Genomic DNA, 19,905 nt, shown 5'->3' with positions numbered 1-19,905 from the left:
CGCATGACTCCTTTCTATGCGCACCAAAACTACCATCTGTTTCTCTGAATTGCCCTGTGAAAGCCTAACGCTGTAAGTTCATATTCTATAACTTAGCTAGTCATGTTGGCAATCAAACAATGCCCACCTGACCCAGATTGCGATTCATAATGGTCCGTTTTTGGATTGCGTAAACAACAACAGTAATTGTGTGATGGCGGGGATGCAGGGTTGTGTTCCAAACAAAACAATTACAAGTGTGCTTGCTCTAGTTCCTCAAAGGCACAGCTAGGAGAGCTCAAAAAAGTACCTTATAGTTGAAGACTCTTCTTTGAGTCATAAAAGTGCATTAAAATGACTTATGAACTGTGTGCACTTTGGAGAGGTGTGTGGCCACTTGGAGACACAAGTTAGTCCTCTCACTCAAACCCTTGTCATTTTTTTGTTTTATGTTGCACCTACCACACATTTTCCAGGAATATTCTTATGTTACTGAATATATTCAGAGTATTTTCAGATTTGGTTATCAACAAATGCAGCGAAATGTACAGTAAATGTAAAATGCACAAATAATCGACAGTGTAATGTAGTGTGTCAGGTGAACTGTTGAATCCTCAAATTTGGTCTAATAATTTTCCCATAATCTCCAAACTGTTCCCTCTCAATTGCTAACATGCTTATGCACAGACATTTCATATTTATTTTGTAAGAAACATTTCAATGGATTTAACCCTATCCATATAGGCCAATTGCCAGGAGTGGTAAGGGTTAACAGAGTTTGATCAATGGTGTAACAGTATACATAGCTGGTGACACTGCCATAATGGTTCTGACTGACTGGTTGGCTGACTGACTAACTGTTTGACTAACAGACTGACTGACTGACTGGTTGGCTGACTGGCTAACTGTTTGACTATCAGACTGACTGACTGACTGGCTGACTGGTTGGCTGACTGACTAACTGTTTGACTATCAGACTGACTGACTGACTGGCTGACTGGTTGGCTGACTGACTAACTGTTTGACTAACAGACTGACTGACTGACTGGCTGAGTGACTGGTTGAGTGACTGACTGGCTGAGTGACTGACTGGCTGACTAACAGACTGACTGACTGACTGAGTGGCTGACTGACTAACTGTTTGACTAACAGACTGACTGACTGACTGGTCGACTGACTGACTGCTTGGCTGACTGACTAACTGACTGACTGACTGGTTGGTGACTGACTGGATGGCTGGATAACTGTTTGACTAACAGACTGACTGACTGGTTGGCTAACTGACTAACTGTTTGACTAACAGACTGACTGACTGACTGACTGACTGGCTGAGTGACTGACTGACTGGCTGGCTGGCTGACTGAGTAGAGACATTGGGTGTTTCTTAAAATGCATACTACCGTGCTCCGAGCACGCAAATTGGAGAATGGGAGGGTCGGAGTATGAGTCCAAATCAAAGTATGCGAAACTGAGCACGGAGAGCACTTCTCGAATGTGTACTCCATTTGTACAGTCGTGGTCAAAAGTTTTGAGAATGACACAAGTATTGGTCTTCACAAAGTTTGCTGCTTCAGTGTTTTTAGACATTTTTGTCAGATGTTACTATGGTATACTGAAGTATAATTACAAGCATTCCATAAGTGTCAAAGGCTTTTATTGAGAATTACATTAAGTTTATGCAAAGAGTCAATATTTGCAGTGTTGACCCTTCTTTTTCAAGACCTCTGCAATCCGCCCTGGCATGCTGTCGATTAACTTCTGGGCCACATCCTGACTGATGGCAGCCCATTCTTGCATAACCAATGCTTGGTGTTTGTCAGAATTTGTGGGTTTTTCTTTGTCCCCCCGCCTCTTGAGGCTTGAACACAAGTTCTCAATGGGATTAAGGTCTGGGGAGTTTCCTAGTCATGGACCCAAAATGTCGATGTTTTGTTCCCCGAGCCACTTAGTTATCACTTTTGCCTTATGGCAAGGTGCTCCATCATGCTGAAAAAGGCATTGTTCGTCACCAAACTGTTCTTGGATGGTTGGGAGAAGTTGCTCTCGGAGGATGTGTTGGTACCATTCTTTATTCATGGCTGTGTTCTTAGGCAGAATTGTGAGTGAGCCCACTCCCTTGGCTGAGAAGCAACCCCACACATGAATGGTCTCAGGATGCTTTACTGTTGGCTTGACAGAGGACTGATGGTAGCGCTCACCTTGTCTTCTCCGGACAAGCTTTTTTACGGATGCCCCAAACAATTGGAAAGGGGATTCATCAGAGAAAATGACTTTACCCCAGTCCTCAGCAGTCCAATCCCTGTACCTTTTGCAGAATATCAGTCTGTCCCTGATGTTTTTCCTGGAGAGAAGTGGCTTCCTCGCTGCCCTTCATGACACCAGGCCATCGTCCAAAAGTCTTCGCCTCACTGTGCGTGCAGATGCACTCACACCTGCATGCTGCCATTCCTGAGCAAGCTCTGCACTGGTGGTGCCCCGATCCCGCAGCTGAATCAACTTTAGGAGACGGTCCTGGCGCTTGCTGGACTTTCTTGGGCGCCCTGAAGCCTTCTTCACAACAATTGAACCTCTCTCCTTGAAGTTCTTGATGATCCGATACATGGTTGATTTAGGTGCAATCTTACTAGCAGAAATATCCTTGCCTGTGAAGCCCTTTTTGTGCAAGGTAATGATGACGGCACGTGTTTCCTTGCAGGTAACCATGGTTAACAGAGGAAGAACAATGATTTCAACCACCACCATCCTTTTAAAACTTCAAGTCTGTTATTCTAACTCAATCAGCATGACAGAGTGATCTCCAGCCTTGTCCCCGTCAACACTCTCACCTGTGTTAATGAGAGAATCACTGACATGATGTCAGCTGGTCCTTTTGTGGCAGGGCTGAAATGCAGTGGAAATGTTTTTTGGGGATTAAGTTCATTTTCATGGCAAAGAGGGACTTTGCAATTAATTGCAATTCATCTGATCACTCTTCATAACATTCTGGAGTATATACAAATTGCCATCATAAAAACTGAGGCAGCAGACTTTGTGAAAATTAATATTTGTGTCATTCTCAAAACTTTTGACCATGACTGTACATCGATGCAAGCTTCAATAGAAAGTATGCAAAGAAATATGATGCAACCATGTAAAAAATGACGCAACATTTCTTGAAATCAATGGCGGCCATTATTTGACCTGAAGCGAGAGAAAATGCACGTTTATTCACATCTCATATTTTGTCTGACTACAATATTTTATCTTGATACGTTAATAAATACATGCTGTGTTAATTTTGGCATGTTTACCTGCCTACGTACCGTAGATCGCAAGCCCATAATAAGTCAATAGGGCTAACTGGCTAGCTAACAGATAGCCATGAAGAATTGACACCTATCTTGCATAATATTCGTTTTAGGTCATTTTTGCCTGTTAAACTATCTGGTTAGCTACATTATTACGATTCACATATAACTAGCTGATAGTTATGAAGTAAAACAGTTGCTTTGTGTATATCTTGTTTTGTCTCTATTGCCATTGTCCTGGCTGGAAGACGGTTCAGTGAATGGGTAAGTCCCAAGTCCATAGTAAGTCAATAGGGCTAACTGGATAGTTGGCTAGCCGCAAAGAATTGGTAGCTACCCACGAAAAATTTACATCTACCTTGCGTAACATTAGTTTTAGGTCATTTCTGCCTGTTTAACTAGCTGGCTAGCTAGATTATTACGATTCACATATCTAGCTGATAATTATGAATTAAAACGTTTAATTTTTGCCATTGTCCTGGCTGGATGAAGGTTCAGTGAATGGGGAGGTAAAGCGTGAGGTAATACAGTAGGCGGAGTGCGAGTGCTTCTCAAATGTAATGTTTTATGCATTCTCCACACTCTCGTCCTCACAAGAACGTACTCAAGAGAACGTCGTCGGACAATGCACTCGGAGCGTGACAGTGTGGAGCATGGTAGTATGCATATTGAGAAACACCCATTGAGTAAACAGAGACCTGTCACACAGGGACATAGACCCTGAGCCTGCATGTTTAGGCTACTTACATGACTACTGATACCATCACTGACCGCATGACCCCACCAGCAGCAGCTATGCTGTACTGTACTGCCCTACTCCACTATGCCCTAGTCATGGCTGAATCCCAAATCACCCCCTTCCCTTTCCCCTCGCCCCTCCATTTGTGTGTTCATGCGCGCCTCAGCCAAAGCTGAGGGAGTGAAAATTATGGAGGGTGTAGGGGCTAATTAGACCTTCCGATAGCTAGCCACTTCGACCGAGCAAGCTACGCTGCAGGCTTCAGAGCAAAGTGGTATCCCATAATGCACCGCGTAATTTTGGAGTTTTCACAGAAAAGAACAAATAGGCGTGCCGAATTCTTGTATTGGTTTGTGTCTGATTTTGAGGCTTCACACATGAAATACGTCCCAGATGAAATTATTAACTGTTACTGAGGATTATATCTTGTCAAACGACAGGTGGAATTTCCTCATTTGAATTTCATGCTTGTTTTATTATTTAAATGTGGAACATGAATTGCATCATTCAAGTTATGAGTTGATGGTTTTATTTGATCCCCTCGCCACTCTTGAAGTCACCCTCAGAGTTTTGTCAGCAACACGTGACAACGGAGGGCCCTCCGAGCGAGTTGCTAGGGGCGAGGGGCTGGTTTGGCATTCACTGTATGTCATCCTCAACAGAGAAAAAGGGGTAAACAAACACATGATCAGTCACTATATACAGATGTAGGATCTTAATTTGATCACTCTTTTGTTGCTGAGAATTTTCCTGCACAGCAGGAAATGCAAACTTGTAGTGTATTCGAGGTTTACATTTCACATTTTAGTCATTTAGCAGACGCTCTTATCCAGAGCGACTTACAGTTAGTGAGTGCATAGATTTTCATACTAGAAAGGCTTCTAAAGTTAGAAAATGTCCACTTTAAAATGTCAGACTTGATTTGCCCTAACGAAAAATGTATCAACCCCTACAAAAAATGTCCATGAATTATAATCCACATAATAATTCACATTTCTTGTTGCTACAGGATTATTTTGCTGCTGTAGCAAACTGGCTCAAATTAAGATCGTACATCTGTACACGCTCCCCATATCAGCCATGTACTACTTTAACCTAGGCGGACAGATGAGAGGGTGGGCTGGTCAGATGGACTGAATTAGAGAGAGAGAGTCAGATTAAGACAGAGAAAGAGACAGCCAGGCATTGAGAGGCAAAGAGAGAGAGTGAGAGTAACAGAAAAACAGATAACATAGGGAGACAGAGAGAGACAGGGAGAGGAGGGAGAGAGAGAGGGAGAGGAGGGAGGTGGTTCCTACAGTAACAGAGCTCAAGCCCCTCTTGTGCTCGCTCAACCAAGCCTGCTGAGGAAGGCACTGCACACAGTGCACCGAGGACAGGCAAGGTCATATCTGCGTGAGTGTGTGTGTGTGGACGTGTTTAACTATACTTGTCGGGAACAGAAGTCCCCACAAGAATAGTAAACAAACATATATTTGACCAACTGGGGACATTTTGTTAGTCCCAACAAGGTCAAATACTATTTCTAGGGGGTTTAGGGTTAAGGCACATTTAGTGTTAGGGTTAGAATTAGGTTTAGCATTAGGAGTTAAGGTTCCATAAGGTGTATTTTTATCTGGTTTTGTAAATCTGATTCTACTGCTTGCATCAGTTACCTGATGTGGAATAGAGTTCCATGTAGCCGTGGGTCTATGTAGTACTGTGCGCCTCCCATAGTTTGTTCTTGACTTGGGGATTGTGAAGAGACCTCTGGTGGCATGTCTTGTGGGGTATGCATGGGTGTCCGAGCTGTGTGCTAGTAGTTTAAACAGACACTTCGTGCATTCAGCATGTCAACACTTCTTACAAAAACAAGTAGTGATGAAGTTAATCTCTCCTCCACTTTGAGCCATGAGAGATTTACATGCATATTATTCATGTTAGTTCTCCGTGTACATTTAAGGGCCAACCGTTCTGCCCTGTTCTGAGCTAATTGTAATTTTCAGAGGTCCCTCTTTGTGAAACCTGAGCACACGACTGAACAGTAGTCCATGTGCGACAAAACATGAGCCTGTAGGACCTGCCTTGTTGATAGTGTTGTTAAAAAGGCAGAGTAGCGCTTTATTATGGACAGACTTCTCCCCATTTTAGCTACTGTTGTATCAACATGTTTTGACCATGACAGTTTACAATCCAGGGTTACTCCAAGCAGTTTAGTCACTTCAACTTGCTCAATTTCCACATTATTTATTACAAGATTTAATTGAGGTTTAGGGTTTAGTGAATGATTTTTCCCAAATACAATGCTTTTAGTTTTGAAATATTTAGGACTAACTTATTCCTTGCCACCCATTCTGAAACTGCAGCTCTTTGTTAATTGTTGCAGTGATTTCACTCACTGTAGTAGCTGACGTGTATAGTGTTGAGTCATCCGCATACATAGACACACTGGCTTTACTCAAGGCGAGTGGCAAGTCATTAGTAAAGATTAGGGTTAGAGTTAGGTTTATGGTTAGGGAAAATAGGATTTTGAATGGTTATAAATTGTGTGTTCCCACAAGGATAGTTAAACAATACTGTGTGTGTCTATATATATATATATATATATATATATATTAGGGTTAGGAAGGAGGGGGAGGGGAGGGTTCATGTAACGATCCCGGCGGTCTGAGTCGGGTCCTGTCTGGTGACGAGTGTTTCTGGTCGTAGCTCCTGTTTCCCGAGGGTTCGGGAACGCTCCGGGGAGCGCTCTTGTTTCCGCACCTGCTTCCCATCAGCAATCGGCACACCTGGGCCTAATCATCACCCTTCTTAGGGTCTGGCCCAACATCCAGTTCCTGCCGGATCGTTAGCCATGAACAGTATGTTTTGCCGGCGTATCAGCCTCAGTACTAGAGTTAGTTTTTGTTGTTTTGTTGCACCCTGTTGACCTGCCTGGTACTTACCTCCGTTTTTGTTCTCCCCACAGTCACTCGTCCGGAACCTCTACCCAACCTCTGCCTGATGGTCGGCGGCTGCCGAGCCATCATCGGATCAACCACTGGACCCTCTACAACTCCTCCACGCCGCCGCTCTGTTCCCTGGATTATCTCCCTTCACCCTTGGTTCAGTAAATAAACACTCACCTTTTGACACCACTTACCTTGTCCTGGTCTGCTTCTGGGTTCTGGCTTAGTAAACCGTGACAGAACGATCCGGCCAGTAATGAACCCAGCGGACCTGGACTCTGTTCGCCATGCTATTACCCAGCAGGAGAAGATGTTGGGCCATCATAGCACGGTACTACAGGAGATCGCGTTGTCAGTTCGGAACCTTTCTACCGGTCTGACGGAGGTCCAGAACCAACGCAAGTGGCCGGTGGAGGATCCACTACCGGTTTCATCCATCTCGCCTGCCGCTTCTGAAGCTGTGGCCATCCGTGAGCCCAAGGTTCCGACGCCGGATAAATATGAGGGGGAGCTGGGAAGATGCCGTTCCTTCCTTATGCAGTGTGGACTAGTGTTCGATCTACAGCCCTACTCTTATGCCACAGACAAGGCTAGGATAGCCTTTGTGATTGAGTTGCTGCGTGGTCGTGCGCTGGAGTGGGCTTCAGCCGTTTGGGAACGACAGGATCCCTGCATGGCTTCATACCAGGGGTTCACGGCCGAGATGAGGAAGCTCTTCGACCATTCCGTCCGAGGGAGGGACGCAGCTAGGCGCCTGTTTTCGCTTCGCCAAGGAACTCGCAGCGTGGCCGACTTCGTGATTGAGTTCAAGACGTTGGCTGTGGAGAGTGGGTGGAACGAGGAGTCTCTGCAAGCGGCCTTTTACCAGGGTCTGTCGGAGCAGCTCAAGGATGAGTTGATCTCCTATCCGGAGCCTAGTGACCTGGACAGCTTGGTAGCCTTGTCCATTCGGGTGGATAATCGAGTCCGTGAGCGAAGGAGGGAGAAGCAATGGGGTCCGTCCAATCGATCAGTTTCTCAGTTCCCAGTCGGGTCGGGTGGTGGACCAGAACACATCGATCATTCTCCACCACAGTGGATTAGTGGAGAGGTCCTCTCTCCCGATTCGGAACCCATGCAAGTGGGGCGGCACGGGTTAACCAAGGAGGAGCGTCAACATAGACGTAAGACCAACTGCTGCCTCTACTGTGGTAGCTCGGGACATTACATCTCCACTTGTTCCCGGCGGTCGTCAAACTGCCCGGCTCGCTAAAGTTGGGAGGACTTTTAGCGAGCCAGTTTCAACCTCTCAGTACCTCTGTCAGACCCCGCTTCCCGGCTACCCTTGTGAACAGGAATCAGAGCTTAGCGCTTAACGCTTTTATCGATTCAGGTGCCGATGGAAGCTTTCTTGATGCCGAGTTGGTGGAACAGCTGGGGCTTTCCAAGGAGCAATTGCCGGAAGCCATTGAGGCGACCACTCTGAACGGCAGTAGTCTGGCACGTATCACGATGAGGACTGAACCGGTTAAGATGCGGTTGTCAGGGAATCATTCTGAGATGATTTCATTTTTCATTCTGCCGTCTTCCCATGTTCCTCTGGTCCTTGGATACCCCCTGGTTGAAGGAACACAATCCCACGTTCGATTGGGTGACGGGCAAGGTAACGAGTTGGAGCCTGGATTGTCATGCTAACTGTCTCAAGACTGCCTGCCCCCATTCGGTTCCCAGTCAGGTGATTGAGGCTAAACCTCCAGATTTGTCCCTGGTTCCCGAGACATATCACGATTTGGGGGAGGTTTTCAGTAAGCAGAAGGCTCTGTCACTCCCTCCCCCACCGACCATATGATTGTGCCATCAACCTGGTCCCTGGAGCTGTCTACCCCAAGGGAAGGTTATACAGTATCTCCCGACCTGAACGTGAGGCGTTGGAGACCTACATCAAGGAGTCCCTAGCTGCTGGTCTCGTTCGTCCCTCGTCATCACCCCCTGGGGGGCAGGATTCTTCTTTGTGGGTAAGAAGGATGGCTCTCTTCGACCATGTATTGACTATCGGGGGTTGAATGACATCACGGTCAAGAACAAGTATCCCCTGCCCTTGATGAGTTCTGCCTTCGACTCCTTACAGGGTGCTACGGTGTTCACCAAGTTAGACCTACGCAATGCGTATCACCTGGTCCGGATCAGAGAGGGGGACGAGTGGTTGACGGGTTTCAATACACCGATGGGGCACTTCGAGTATCAGGTGATGCCGTTTGGACTGACCAATGCTCCAGCGGTATTCCAGAGTATGGTGAACGACGTCCTGAGAGATATGATCGGTCTCTTCGTGTTTGTTTACCTGGATGACATTCTGATCTTCTCGAAGGAACCTTCCGACCACGTCCAGCATGTCCGGCAGGTTCTGCAGCGATTGTTGGAGAATCGCCTGTTCGTGAAGGGCCGAGAAGTGCGAGTTTCACGCCCACACAACATCCTTTCTCGGGTACATCATCTCCAGGGGAGAGATTAGGATGGACCAGGAGAAGGTTAGAGCGGTTCTGGAATGGGCCCAGCCCGGTACGAGATTGCAGCTCCAGAGATTTTTGGGGTTTGCGAATTTCTACCGCAGATTCATCCGGGATTACAGCCGTGTGGCCGCTCCATTAACTGCCTTGACTTCCAGCATCAGGACTTTCAAGTGGAATCCGGAGGCGGATCGAGCGTTTCTGGATTTGAAGAGGCGATTCACCAACGCACCGATTCTCTCTCAACCGGACACGGCCCGTCAGTTCGTTGTTGAGGTGGACGCGTCTGATGTGGGAGTTGGCGCCATCCTGTCGCAGCGATGCTCCACGGACAGTAAACTCCATCCCTGCGCCTACTACTCTCGTCGCCTTTCACCTGCGGAGAGGAATTACGATGTGGGTAACCGGGAGCTTCTCGCGGTGAAACTTGCCTTGGAGGAGTGGCGCCACTGGTTGGAGGGGCGGAGCAACCGTTTATTGTCTGGACTGACCACAAGAATCTTGCTTACGTGCAATCGGCGAAACGTCTCAACTCCCGTCAGGCCAGGTGGGCGTTGTTTTTCGGACGATTCAAGTTTGTCCTGACGTTCCGACCTGGGTCTAAGAACGGCAAGGCGGACGCCTTGTCCCGGATGTTCTCCAAGACGGAGGAGAGTGGGTCCAAGACCGAGACTATTCTCCCCCGGAACTGCGTCGTGGGAGCAGTCATGTGGAAGATTGAGGAGGAGGTGCTGGCGGCCCTTCGGACTCAGCCCGGTCCCGGTAACGGTCCACCCGGTCGGTTGTTTGTGCCTGAGTCGGTTCGTCCTGCTGTTCTCAAGTGGTCCCACGCCAGTAAGATGGCTTGTCACCCTGGCGTGGCTCGGACTATGGCGTTTCTTCGCAGACGTTTTTGGTGGCCTGCCATGGCCGAGGATACTCGGGGTTTTGTTGCTGCCTGTCCAGTGTGTGCGCAGAATAAGAGTACCAATCGGCCCAGCTCTGGACTACTTCACCCCCTTCCTATTCCCCGGCGTCCATGGTCGCATCTGGCCCTGGACTTCGTCACGGGGTTGCCCGCTTCTGAGGGGAACACGGTCGTTCTGACTATCGTGGACAGATTCAGCAAGTTCGCCCACTTTGTGCCGATTGCCAAGCTTCCCTCTGCCTCGGAGACGTCCGAGATCCTGGTTAGGGAGGTTTTCAGGGTCCACGGTTTGCCCAGTGATATCGTTTCCGACCGTGGCCCTCAGTTTACCTCTGCTGTCTGGAAGTCCTTCTGTTCGGCCATTGGAGCTACAGTCAGTCTCACATCTGGTTTTCACCCCCAATCCAATGGTCAGGCGGAGAGAGCCAACCAGAAGATGGAATCCACGCTACGCTGTCTGGTCTCTTCCAACCCCACCTCCTGGGCCTCTCAGTTGCCTTGGGTTGAGTATGCCCACAATACTCTCCCTACATCTGCCACTGGGATGTCTCCCTTCCAGTGCCTGTATGGCTACCAACCTCCCCTGTTCCCTTCTCAGGAGAAGGAGCTCTCAGTGCCTTCTGTTCAGGCCCACATTCGTCGTTGCCACCGGACCTGGCATCGGGCCAGAAAGGCACTCCTTAGAGGTTCGGACCGGTATCAGCTCCAGGCGAATCGTCGCCGGATCCCCGCTCCCACCTATACCATCGGAGATAGGGTTTGGTTGGCCACACGGGATCTTCCGTTACGGACTGAGTCTAGGAAGTTATTACCGAAGTTCATTGGTCCGTTTGTGGTGGAGAAGGTGATCAATCCAGTGGCAGTTCGACTCAAACTACCGAGGACGCTCAGAGTCCATCCCACCTTTCATGTCTCCTGCCTCAAGCCTGTCCTCCTCAGTCCTCTGTTGCCTCCTCCGCCTCCTCCTCCTCCTCCTCGGATGATCGGAGGTGGTCCTGCCTACACGGTGCGGCGCATCATGGATTCCCGACGGCGGGGCCGGGGTTTCCAGTATCTCGTGGACTGGGAGGGGTATGGTCCTGAGGAGAGGAGTTGGATTCCGCGGCGACAGGTCCTAGATCCGGATCTCATCAGGGACTTCTACCGCCTCCATCCTGGCGCTCCGGGAGTCCGCCCGGTGGCGTTCCGTCGGAGGGGGGTACTGTAACGATCCCGGCGGTCTGAGTCGGGTCCTGTCTGGTGACGAGTGTTTCTGGTCGTAGCTCCTGTTTCCCGAGGGTTCGGGAACGCTCCGGGGAGCGCTCTTGTTTCCGCACCTGCTTCCCATCAGCAATCGGCACACCTGGGCCTAATCATCACCCTTCTTAGGGTCTGGCCCAACATCCAGTTCCTGCCGGATCGTTAGCCATGAACAGTATGTTTTGCCGGCGTATCAGCCTCAGTACTAGAGTTAGTTTTTGTTGTTTTGTTGCACCCTGTTGACCTGCCTGGTACTTACCTCCGTTTTTGTTCTCCCCACAGTCACTCGTCCGGAACCTCTACCCAACCTCTGCCTGATGGTCGGCGGCTGCCGAGCCATCATCGGATCAACCACTGGACCCTCTACAACTCCTCCACGCCGCCGCTCTGTTCCCTGGATTATCTCCCTTCACCCTTGGTTCAGTAAATAAACACTCACCTTTTGACACCACTTACCTTGTCCTGGTCTGCTTCTGGGTTCTGGCTTAGTAAACCGTGACAGTTCAGCTCTATCCCCGGGGGACTGACAAAGGAACGCCTCCCATCAGCCGCTGGGATCGCATTGACAATGTCATGACAATTCCGGCACACAGATCAGGTTCAAAATTGGGAGGAGACAACAATCTACTACCACTGCAATCTATTATCAGTTTTCTGGTTCCATTTGCTCTCCAATATGATGTTTAAATGAGTCTCAGAAAGGTATATTAGTAAAATGCTAATAAACAAACAAACAAAGAACAGAGAACAGAGAAAGTGTAAGCCCACATGCAGTCTGGTTGGTCTAATACCCCTGCTCTGGTATCACTGAGCAGGCAGAATGCCCAACTCTCCTCTGCAGAGCCCCTGAGAAAGCCCTGTCCTGAGAGCCTGTAAAGCAGATCACATAATGGGGGAGAGCTGTTATTGGGACATGTTCTAAACATGACACAGGCATGCAGACTGCAGACAGGCTCTCTCTCCCATGGGATGGGGGTGTATGTAGCAGAGGTCTTCTAGCCTGAGCTGTGTGAAGTCATTGTTGCCTTCAAACCATAGTAGAGGCAAGCTGAGCTTTTGTGGTTCAGTTGTATTATTGCGGTTATCTCAGCGTGAAGTGCTGCTGGGATATTGAACCCTGGAACAGGACGGTATACACACTATCTATAGACACCCACAGAAAGAGACACACAGCTACACATAGGTACACAGCTACTGAGCTACACTCTAAGACAGGTGACCAGAATTGATCCATGTACTGAAATACAGGTCTGAGCCAATACTGATGTAGGACTAAGACAGTTTTAGGTTCCCTGAAGGAGGAAATTAAACAGCAGTCTGATAGTTAAGAACGTGATACCAACGCTGGCAGCAGATCAAGACAGAGGTGTGTACAGGCGTGTTTGCTGCAGGTAGAACGCAACTGAACACACAGTAACATATTGCTGCCTCAGAAAACTATACTAAAAGTATTTGCTTCAGCAGAATTAAATGGTAGACAATCGCTTATCAAATCATGCTGGTCTAATTCTCATTGAATACAAAATAAGTCTCAAATGCAATACATAGCATATTCTGAAAGTAAAGCATAACAGTAATCTCATACCAGTATAAACCAATCACAAAGTACACAACCCCTACCTTTCCTGATCCCAACACTCAAAGTCTCCCTTCCCGACCCTCGTCTTTGACTACATGCCCTGTCGATTAGTGTGTGTGTGTGTGACTATGTGTGACTGGGTTTGTGTGTGTGTGTACGCATATGTGTGTGTGTGAGCAGTTGAGCAGAGCTAGCATTAATGTTTAACCCCTTAGTCTTGTGGTGTGAGCAACACAGGCCTGTTAGATTGAGGGATATATGGGGCGACAGGGCTGGCCTCACCAACCCAATCCACTGAGGGATATATGGGGCGACAGGGCTGGCCTCACCAACCCAATCCACTGAGGGATATATGCGGCGACAGGGCTGGCCTCACCAACCCAATCCACTGAGGGATATATGGGGCGACAGGGCTGGCCTCACCAACCCAATCCACTGAGGGATATATGGGGCGACAGGGCTGGCCTCACCAACCCAATCCACTGAGGGATATATGGGGCGACAGGGCTGGCCTCACCAACCCAATCCACTGAGGGATATATGCGGCGACAGGGCTGGCCTCACCAACCCACTCCACTGAGGGATATATGGGGCGACAGGGCTGGCCTCACCAACCCAATCCACTGAGGGATATATGCGGCGACAGGGCTGGCCTCACCAACCCAATCCACTGAGGGATATATGGGGCGACAGGGCTGGCCTCACCAACCCAATCCACTGAGGGATATATGGGGCGACAGGGCTGGCCTCACCAACCCAATCCACTGAGGGATATATGCGGCAACAGGGCTGGCCTCACCAACCCAATCCACTGAGGGATATATGGGGCGACAGGGCTGGCCTCACCAACCCAATCCACTGAGGGATATATGGGGCGACAGGGCTGGCCTCACCAACCCAATCCACTGAGGGATATATGGGGCGACAGGGCTGGCCTCACCAACCCAATCCACTGAGGGATATATGCGGCGACAGGGCTGGCCTCACCAACCCACTCCACTGAGGGATATATGGGGGCGACAGGGCTGGCCTCACCAACCCAATCCACTGAGGGATATATGCGGCGACAGGGCTGGCCTCACCAACCCAATCCACTGAGGGATATATGGGGCGACAGGGCTGGCCTCACCAACCCAATCCACTGAGGGATATATGGGGCGACAGGGCTGGCCTCACCAACCCAATCCACTGAGGGATATATGGGGCGACAGGGCTGGCCTCACCAACCCAATCCACTGAGGGATATATGCGGCGACAGGGCTGGCCTCACCAACCCACTCCACTGAGGGATATATGGGGCGACAGGGCTGGCCTCACCAACCCAATCCACTGAGGGATATATGCGGCGACAGGGCTGGCCTCACCAACCCAATCCACTGAGGGATATATGCGGCGACAGGGCTGGCCTCACCAACCCACTCCACTGAGGGATATATGCGGCGACAGGGCTGGCCTCACCAACCCAATCCACTGAGGGATATATGGGGCGACAGGGCTGGCCTCACCAACCCAATCCACTGAGGGATATATGCGGCGACAGGGCTGGCCTCACCAACCCAATCCACTGAGGGATATATGGGGCGACAGGGCTGGCCTCACCAACCCAATCCACTGAGGGATATATGGGGCGACAGGGCTGGCCTCACCAACCCAATCCACTGAGGGATATATGCGGCGACAGGGCTGGCCTCACCAACCCACTCCACTGAGGGATATATGGGGAGATAGGGCTGGCTGATAGACAAGCAGAGCTTTGGCCAGCTATATGTCTACGTCCCAAATGGCACCCTATTTCCTATATAGTGTACTACTTTTGTCCAGAGCCTGCATAGGGCTCTGCTCAAAAGTAGTGCACTTTGTAAGGAATAGGGTGCCATTTCGGACGCAGCCCATGGGTTTGCAGTGTTTTCTTTATAGGTCTTGGAGTCGAGCCGTGCCCAATGAACAAACAGCAGAGTGGTCCTTATCTGAGCCCAGTGATACGCCGGCCGCTTAGCACCCTGTCATCTCTAAGGAGACTGGTCAAAGTGCAGGGTACTGGGTAAGGTGATGGACACTGCACTGGCTGGGGGATTTTTTTTAGCTGGAATTGAGTAAGTTTATGATGGGGTCATCCATGTGGTGTGACATCTAAAGGTTCAAACATACCACTTATGGGTTGTTTATCTAACCCATGTCAAGGACAGGACAGTTTATTGAACATTAACATAAACGCAGTGCTCTGCTATATGGGGTGTGTGTCAAAGGGAGGCAGTAGTAGACATCCTGTGTTCTACAGTACAGTGAGAAAGAGGGAGAGAGAGGTCATGGGCAAACAGGTCCTACTTATGATGCGTTTACGCCTGTGCAGATGTGGCGTAGTTAGTGACACTGAGGGCACATGGGGTAACACCACAGCTGCTCTGTACCCTTGACCTACACATGCACGCACGCACACACACACACACACACACACACACACACACACACACACACACACACACACACACACACAGTCAAGTGACACCTCTTAACTGTCCCGGTATGCCAGACATGTTTAGAGTTGAACCAGTGGCAGCCTTTCTTTCACCCTCTCTCCCTGTTGCTCCAAGCAACACTTAACAACAATGTCCTTAAGCTAAACCTCAGCTCTGTTCCAAACTCTTGGCTGCTGCCATGCCAAGCTTACTTCCAAATCAGTCAGCAGGATCCGACACCGAGCAGGGTTAAAAAACCACTCCGTCCAAAATGTACTGTACATTTCAGAGTGGGAAAACCAATCTATCCCAGCTGTTTTATCCACTGGACAGCTAGAGGACTGACTGAAGAGGAAGGAATTCTATCTGTACAGCACAGTCAGTCACTATCTACTATATTCTCTAGAAAGGGCAGTGCAATAGCCCCAGAAGGCCAAATATCAACATCATCATCCACACCAGTCACCTACTGTAAAGAAGGAAGTAGGTTTATTTGATCTGTTTACAACATTCACTGTTTACTACTTCCTCTGTCTTTACTGACTGTATCCACTCTCCCAGATACACAGCTGTAAGAGAGAGGCAGACAAGACAAGTGCACATACCTCCTCCCCTGCCCAACTGAGAGACGTGCAGGAGTGTGTCCCTCCCTTCCCATAACCAGCTGCTGTCCCCACTGTGCCAAGCTGATCAGGCCTGGAAACAGTGTGGCATAGGAGGGTCAGGGCAGACAATGTCCCCATATCTATGTACCAGGGTTATCGGTCCGTTCCCGTGTGGATTGGGTTGGCAGGACACCTGGCTAGCAGCTCCCAGCCAAACTTCATCAGCCGTCTGATTGATGAGGAAGGAGTAGCATATGTAACATTAATAAAAAAGCTTTATGGTAAAGGTTAGCATTTGGCTGATATTGATGGGGTAAGTTGTGCAAAGCGAAGGAGAGGACATAGTTTGATGTCATTGCATGAAGGGCAGGATTCGGTCAAGGTCCCTCTTTATACTGTGGAGCGTGTGAATGATGGTCACTGGTCACACATTTAAAGCAAGCTCACCTCATTTTTTATTGCTTGTTCATTGCCTTACAGCACAGCTGACAGGGGTAAAACAATAACAGACACACAACAATGAGCTTTTCTCCCCTTCGTATTAGAGCAGGAACAGCATGTGCATGAAAACAAACTGACAGGGGACTGAGGACAGAACAGGGTTCCACCTCGATCGCTGTGTGAATTCTGTCTGTTTCTGAACTAAATACTACCACAAGGACAAACATTGGGAGATGGACGTTTGGAGCGCATCTCCCTGCTAGACCAGCTGTGTGGGTCCTGTTACATTTTCCAGCATGACATTGGAATCCTGTACTCCCCCGGTGTGGCTGCCAAGTCAGCCTACATGTTTGTTGGGTTGGGAGCTAGGCATGCAGCGGAAAGCGGAGCGGTACAGTAGTTTTAGACAAAATTGCACTACCCAAAAGAGACAGCTTCCGTCCATAGGCCCAGTTTGCTACACAGTGCTACAGCTAATGTTGCAGCCTTAGGGAGTTGTGATAGTTTAGGTTGCCCATACGCACTTGTTCACTAACCGTAACAGTTGGAGTTGACAAACAAAACTGTTCCTGGGCCAGACTAATTTCACACTTTAACACTCTAACAGTGTGTGTGCTTCTCAAACACACATAAACTACATTTTTGTCACCTAATTCATTCTATTTATTCTGAACAGCATTCATATGCCAAGTAGGTGCTAAGATTATTTGAACTGAAACAGTTTCCCTTTATATATGTCTCTTTTCACAACACGGGCCAGTTTGACAAGGATTCACACACAATTCAGTGTAAATGAGCATACAGAATCGCAGCATACAGAACCACTAGAAAACACCAGCACTCCTGGCCAACCATGTCTCTTAAGTATCACACTTATAAACAGTTTTAATTAAGCCACATGGAATATAGCAGGAACAGCCCTTCTCCACAGTATAGTGTTGATAACGCATATCCACTTACACCCAGGCTCATCCAATCAACCGATCAGGCTGCAGTGGCACTCTGAGCTGGTCAGTGGGGCTTTACAGTAGGGCTCTACAGTAGAACATCTACAGCGGAACATCTACAGAGACTGGTCAGGGCTTTACCCAGTAATGGAATCAGACATTACTAGAGCAGAAGAGGCTGAAGCGAGGTGATTGATGAAGATTTCTCTAGACGGGCTTCACGTAGCACGACGTGGGCCGACCCCAACCCCACCCCCACCTCCGACTCACCCACCACATTGATGCCTAAACCCCACCTCCCAACCCTTCGGCCACATACACCTCGCTCCAACCTGACAGATACAGTAGACCCCGACTCCAACACTATGGAGCAGAGAGATAGAGAGATAGAGAGCCACTCATGTGAGCCCATCACAAGCATAATTGGCAAACCAGTCCAATCCGTCACCCATAGATTTAAGCCCCTTGGGGTTCAAAGTACCCTGACAGTCAGTCAGCTGACATCAATGGGCCATGATGATGATGATGGCTCTTCCCAATCCTTAGCTCAGACAAGCTCCTGTCCAGAGCAGCTTACAGTAAGTCTGTCTGTGACCCAATCCTATAGATTGGGCTGAGGGACTTTACCATGGAAGATCTAGGTTGTGTCAAAAATGGCACCCTATTCCCTATGCAGTGCACTACTGTTGAGCAGGGCCCATAGGGCAAAAGTAGTGCACCATAAAGGGAATATGGTACCATTTGGGATGCATTTCTAAGGGAACCTGGTGGTGAAGGTGAAGGTCAGGCTGTGGTTTCAGGGGACATTCTGAGGGGGAAAACAAATGGTACCTCTCTCATTACCCGTTGGGCACACACTGGTTGAATAAACGTTGTTTCCACATCATTTCAATGAAATTACGTTTTAACCAATGTGGAATAGACATTGAATAGACGTCTGTGCCCAGTGGGAAGACCTGGAGTAGTGAAGTGCGGTCAGGGTAAGCAGTGCCATCAATGCGAAAATGAATGAAAATCTGTGGTGATCTGGTACAAAATGTGCAAGGATGCCAGGGAAAAGGCAGCCTCATTGTGTGCCTTTCCCCACCCTTCAAACTCCAAACTTGCGCATGCGTGTTTCTACCTTATGCTGCCAGCTTTGCTGCCTTTCATGTGTCAATATGTCCCCTTAATTTTCATTGCACTCGAATAATACATGTTTATTGGTGTGAAAAAAGTAATGGGATAAGCAGGAGGCTAAGCAGAGCTAGCTCCTGCCTGTGGACGTCATACGTAATCTGCAGCCTTTTGGCGGTTACGTTCGTTTTACTGCTAGCTAAAGTAAGCTGATCAGGATGGCTGAAATATTGCAAGTTTCCAAAGTTGGATTTTCTAGCGAAACAGGGGGTGATAAGGGATGAAAGACCAACACCTGAGTTTAGGGACCTACATCAAAGGAAGGGACAGAAAATAACACAATCACTTCAATCTGAGTGGTATCAACAAAAAGACTGGCTCTGTGGCAGACAACTTTACTGCTTCCCCTGCCTGCTGTTCTCCACCAGCGACAGCCTGTGGACCAGAGCTGGTTACTGAGACTTGAACAACTTACCTATAGCACTCAAAAAGCATGAGAAATCTGTGCCTCACATCCAAAGCCAGATAGCTCTTAAGATAGATCTGTCATTGAATGAACAACGGAGATCGAACATCAGCATGCACAATGCAAAGGTAAAAGAGAACCGTGAGATTTTGAAAGACCTAGCTAATTAATGCTACATCATGCTACCTATGTAGGTTAACAGGAGTTGGCATTTCGTGGCAACGAAGAGCGTGCCAACTCATCAAACAGGCACAGGGGCAACTATGTGGAACTATTACATATGCCTTTGCTGAAATAATGAACAGTTAGCAACCCATTTAACGACCACCACCGTCTTTTTTTTGCTCATGTTTTTTTTTTTTTTACGGTTAAATTTTGCTTACGAATATAATTTTTTTTTGACACAAAACATACACACACAAATGACAACATACAGAAAGCACACAAACATCCACTACATCACACCTGCCCAGACCCACCTGCTCACACCCCCTTCTCCAGCGCCTGCATCACTTTCCGCCACATGGCCTCAAATGGCACCATTTTGTTTCTCTCCATCGCCCACGCACTTTCAACATTTAAATAATAAAGTGTTTGACCTTTCCATTGTGTTAACAATGGAGGATTGGTTAATTTCCCGTTTTTAAGTATACATTTGTTCAAGATGATTGACGAGAAAAGTATCATCCAACCCATCCGGTATCTCACTGCACCCTCATATGCCATTACTT

General features: G+C 48.4%; 1 protein-coding gene across 3 annotated transcripts in view; it reads right to left on the bottom strand.

Moving 5' to 3' along the window:
- The window catches only part of LOC121540603 (peroxisome proliferator-activated receptor alpha), a 60,306-nt gene that overhangs the window by 24,597 nt on the left and 15,804 nt on the right, over positions 1-19,905 (bottom strand). Inside the window, exon 1 of one of the 3 annotated variants that reach the window (XM_041849607.2) lies at positions 13,185-14,119. The exons of the other annotated variants lie outside the window; for them this stretch is intronic. The gene's annotated coding sequence lies outside the window, so the exon portion shown is untranslated. Of the gene's footprint in view, positions 1-13,184; positions 14,120-19,905 lie in introns of those variants that run through there. 3 annotated transcript variants of the gene reach the window in all.

Source organism: Coregonus clupeaformis, chromosome 26 (assembly GCF_020615455.1).
Source record: "Coregonus clupeaformis isolate EN_2021a chromosome 26, ASM2061545v1, whole genome shotgun sequence".
Lineage (NCBI taxonomy): Eukaryota > Metazoa > Chordata > Actinopteri > Salmoniformes > Salmonidae > Coregonus > Coregonus clupeaformis.
This window is presented reverse-complemented; position numbering and strand designations above follow the sequence as displayed.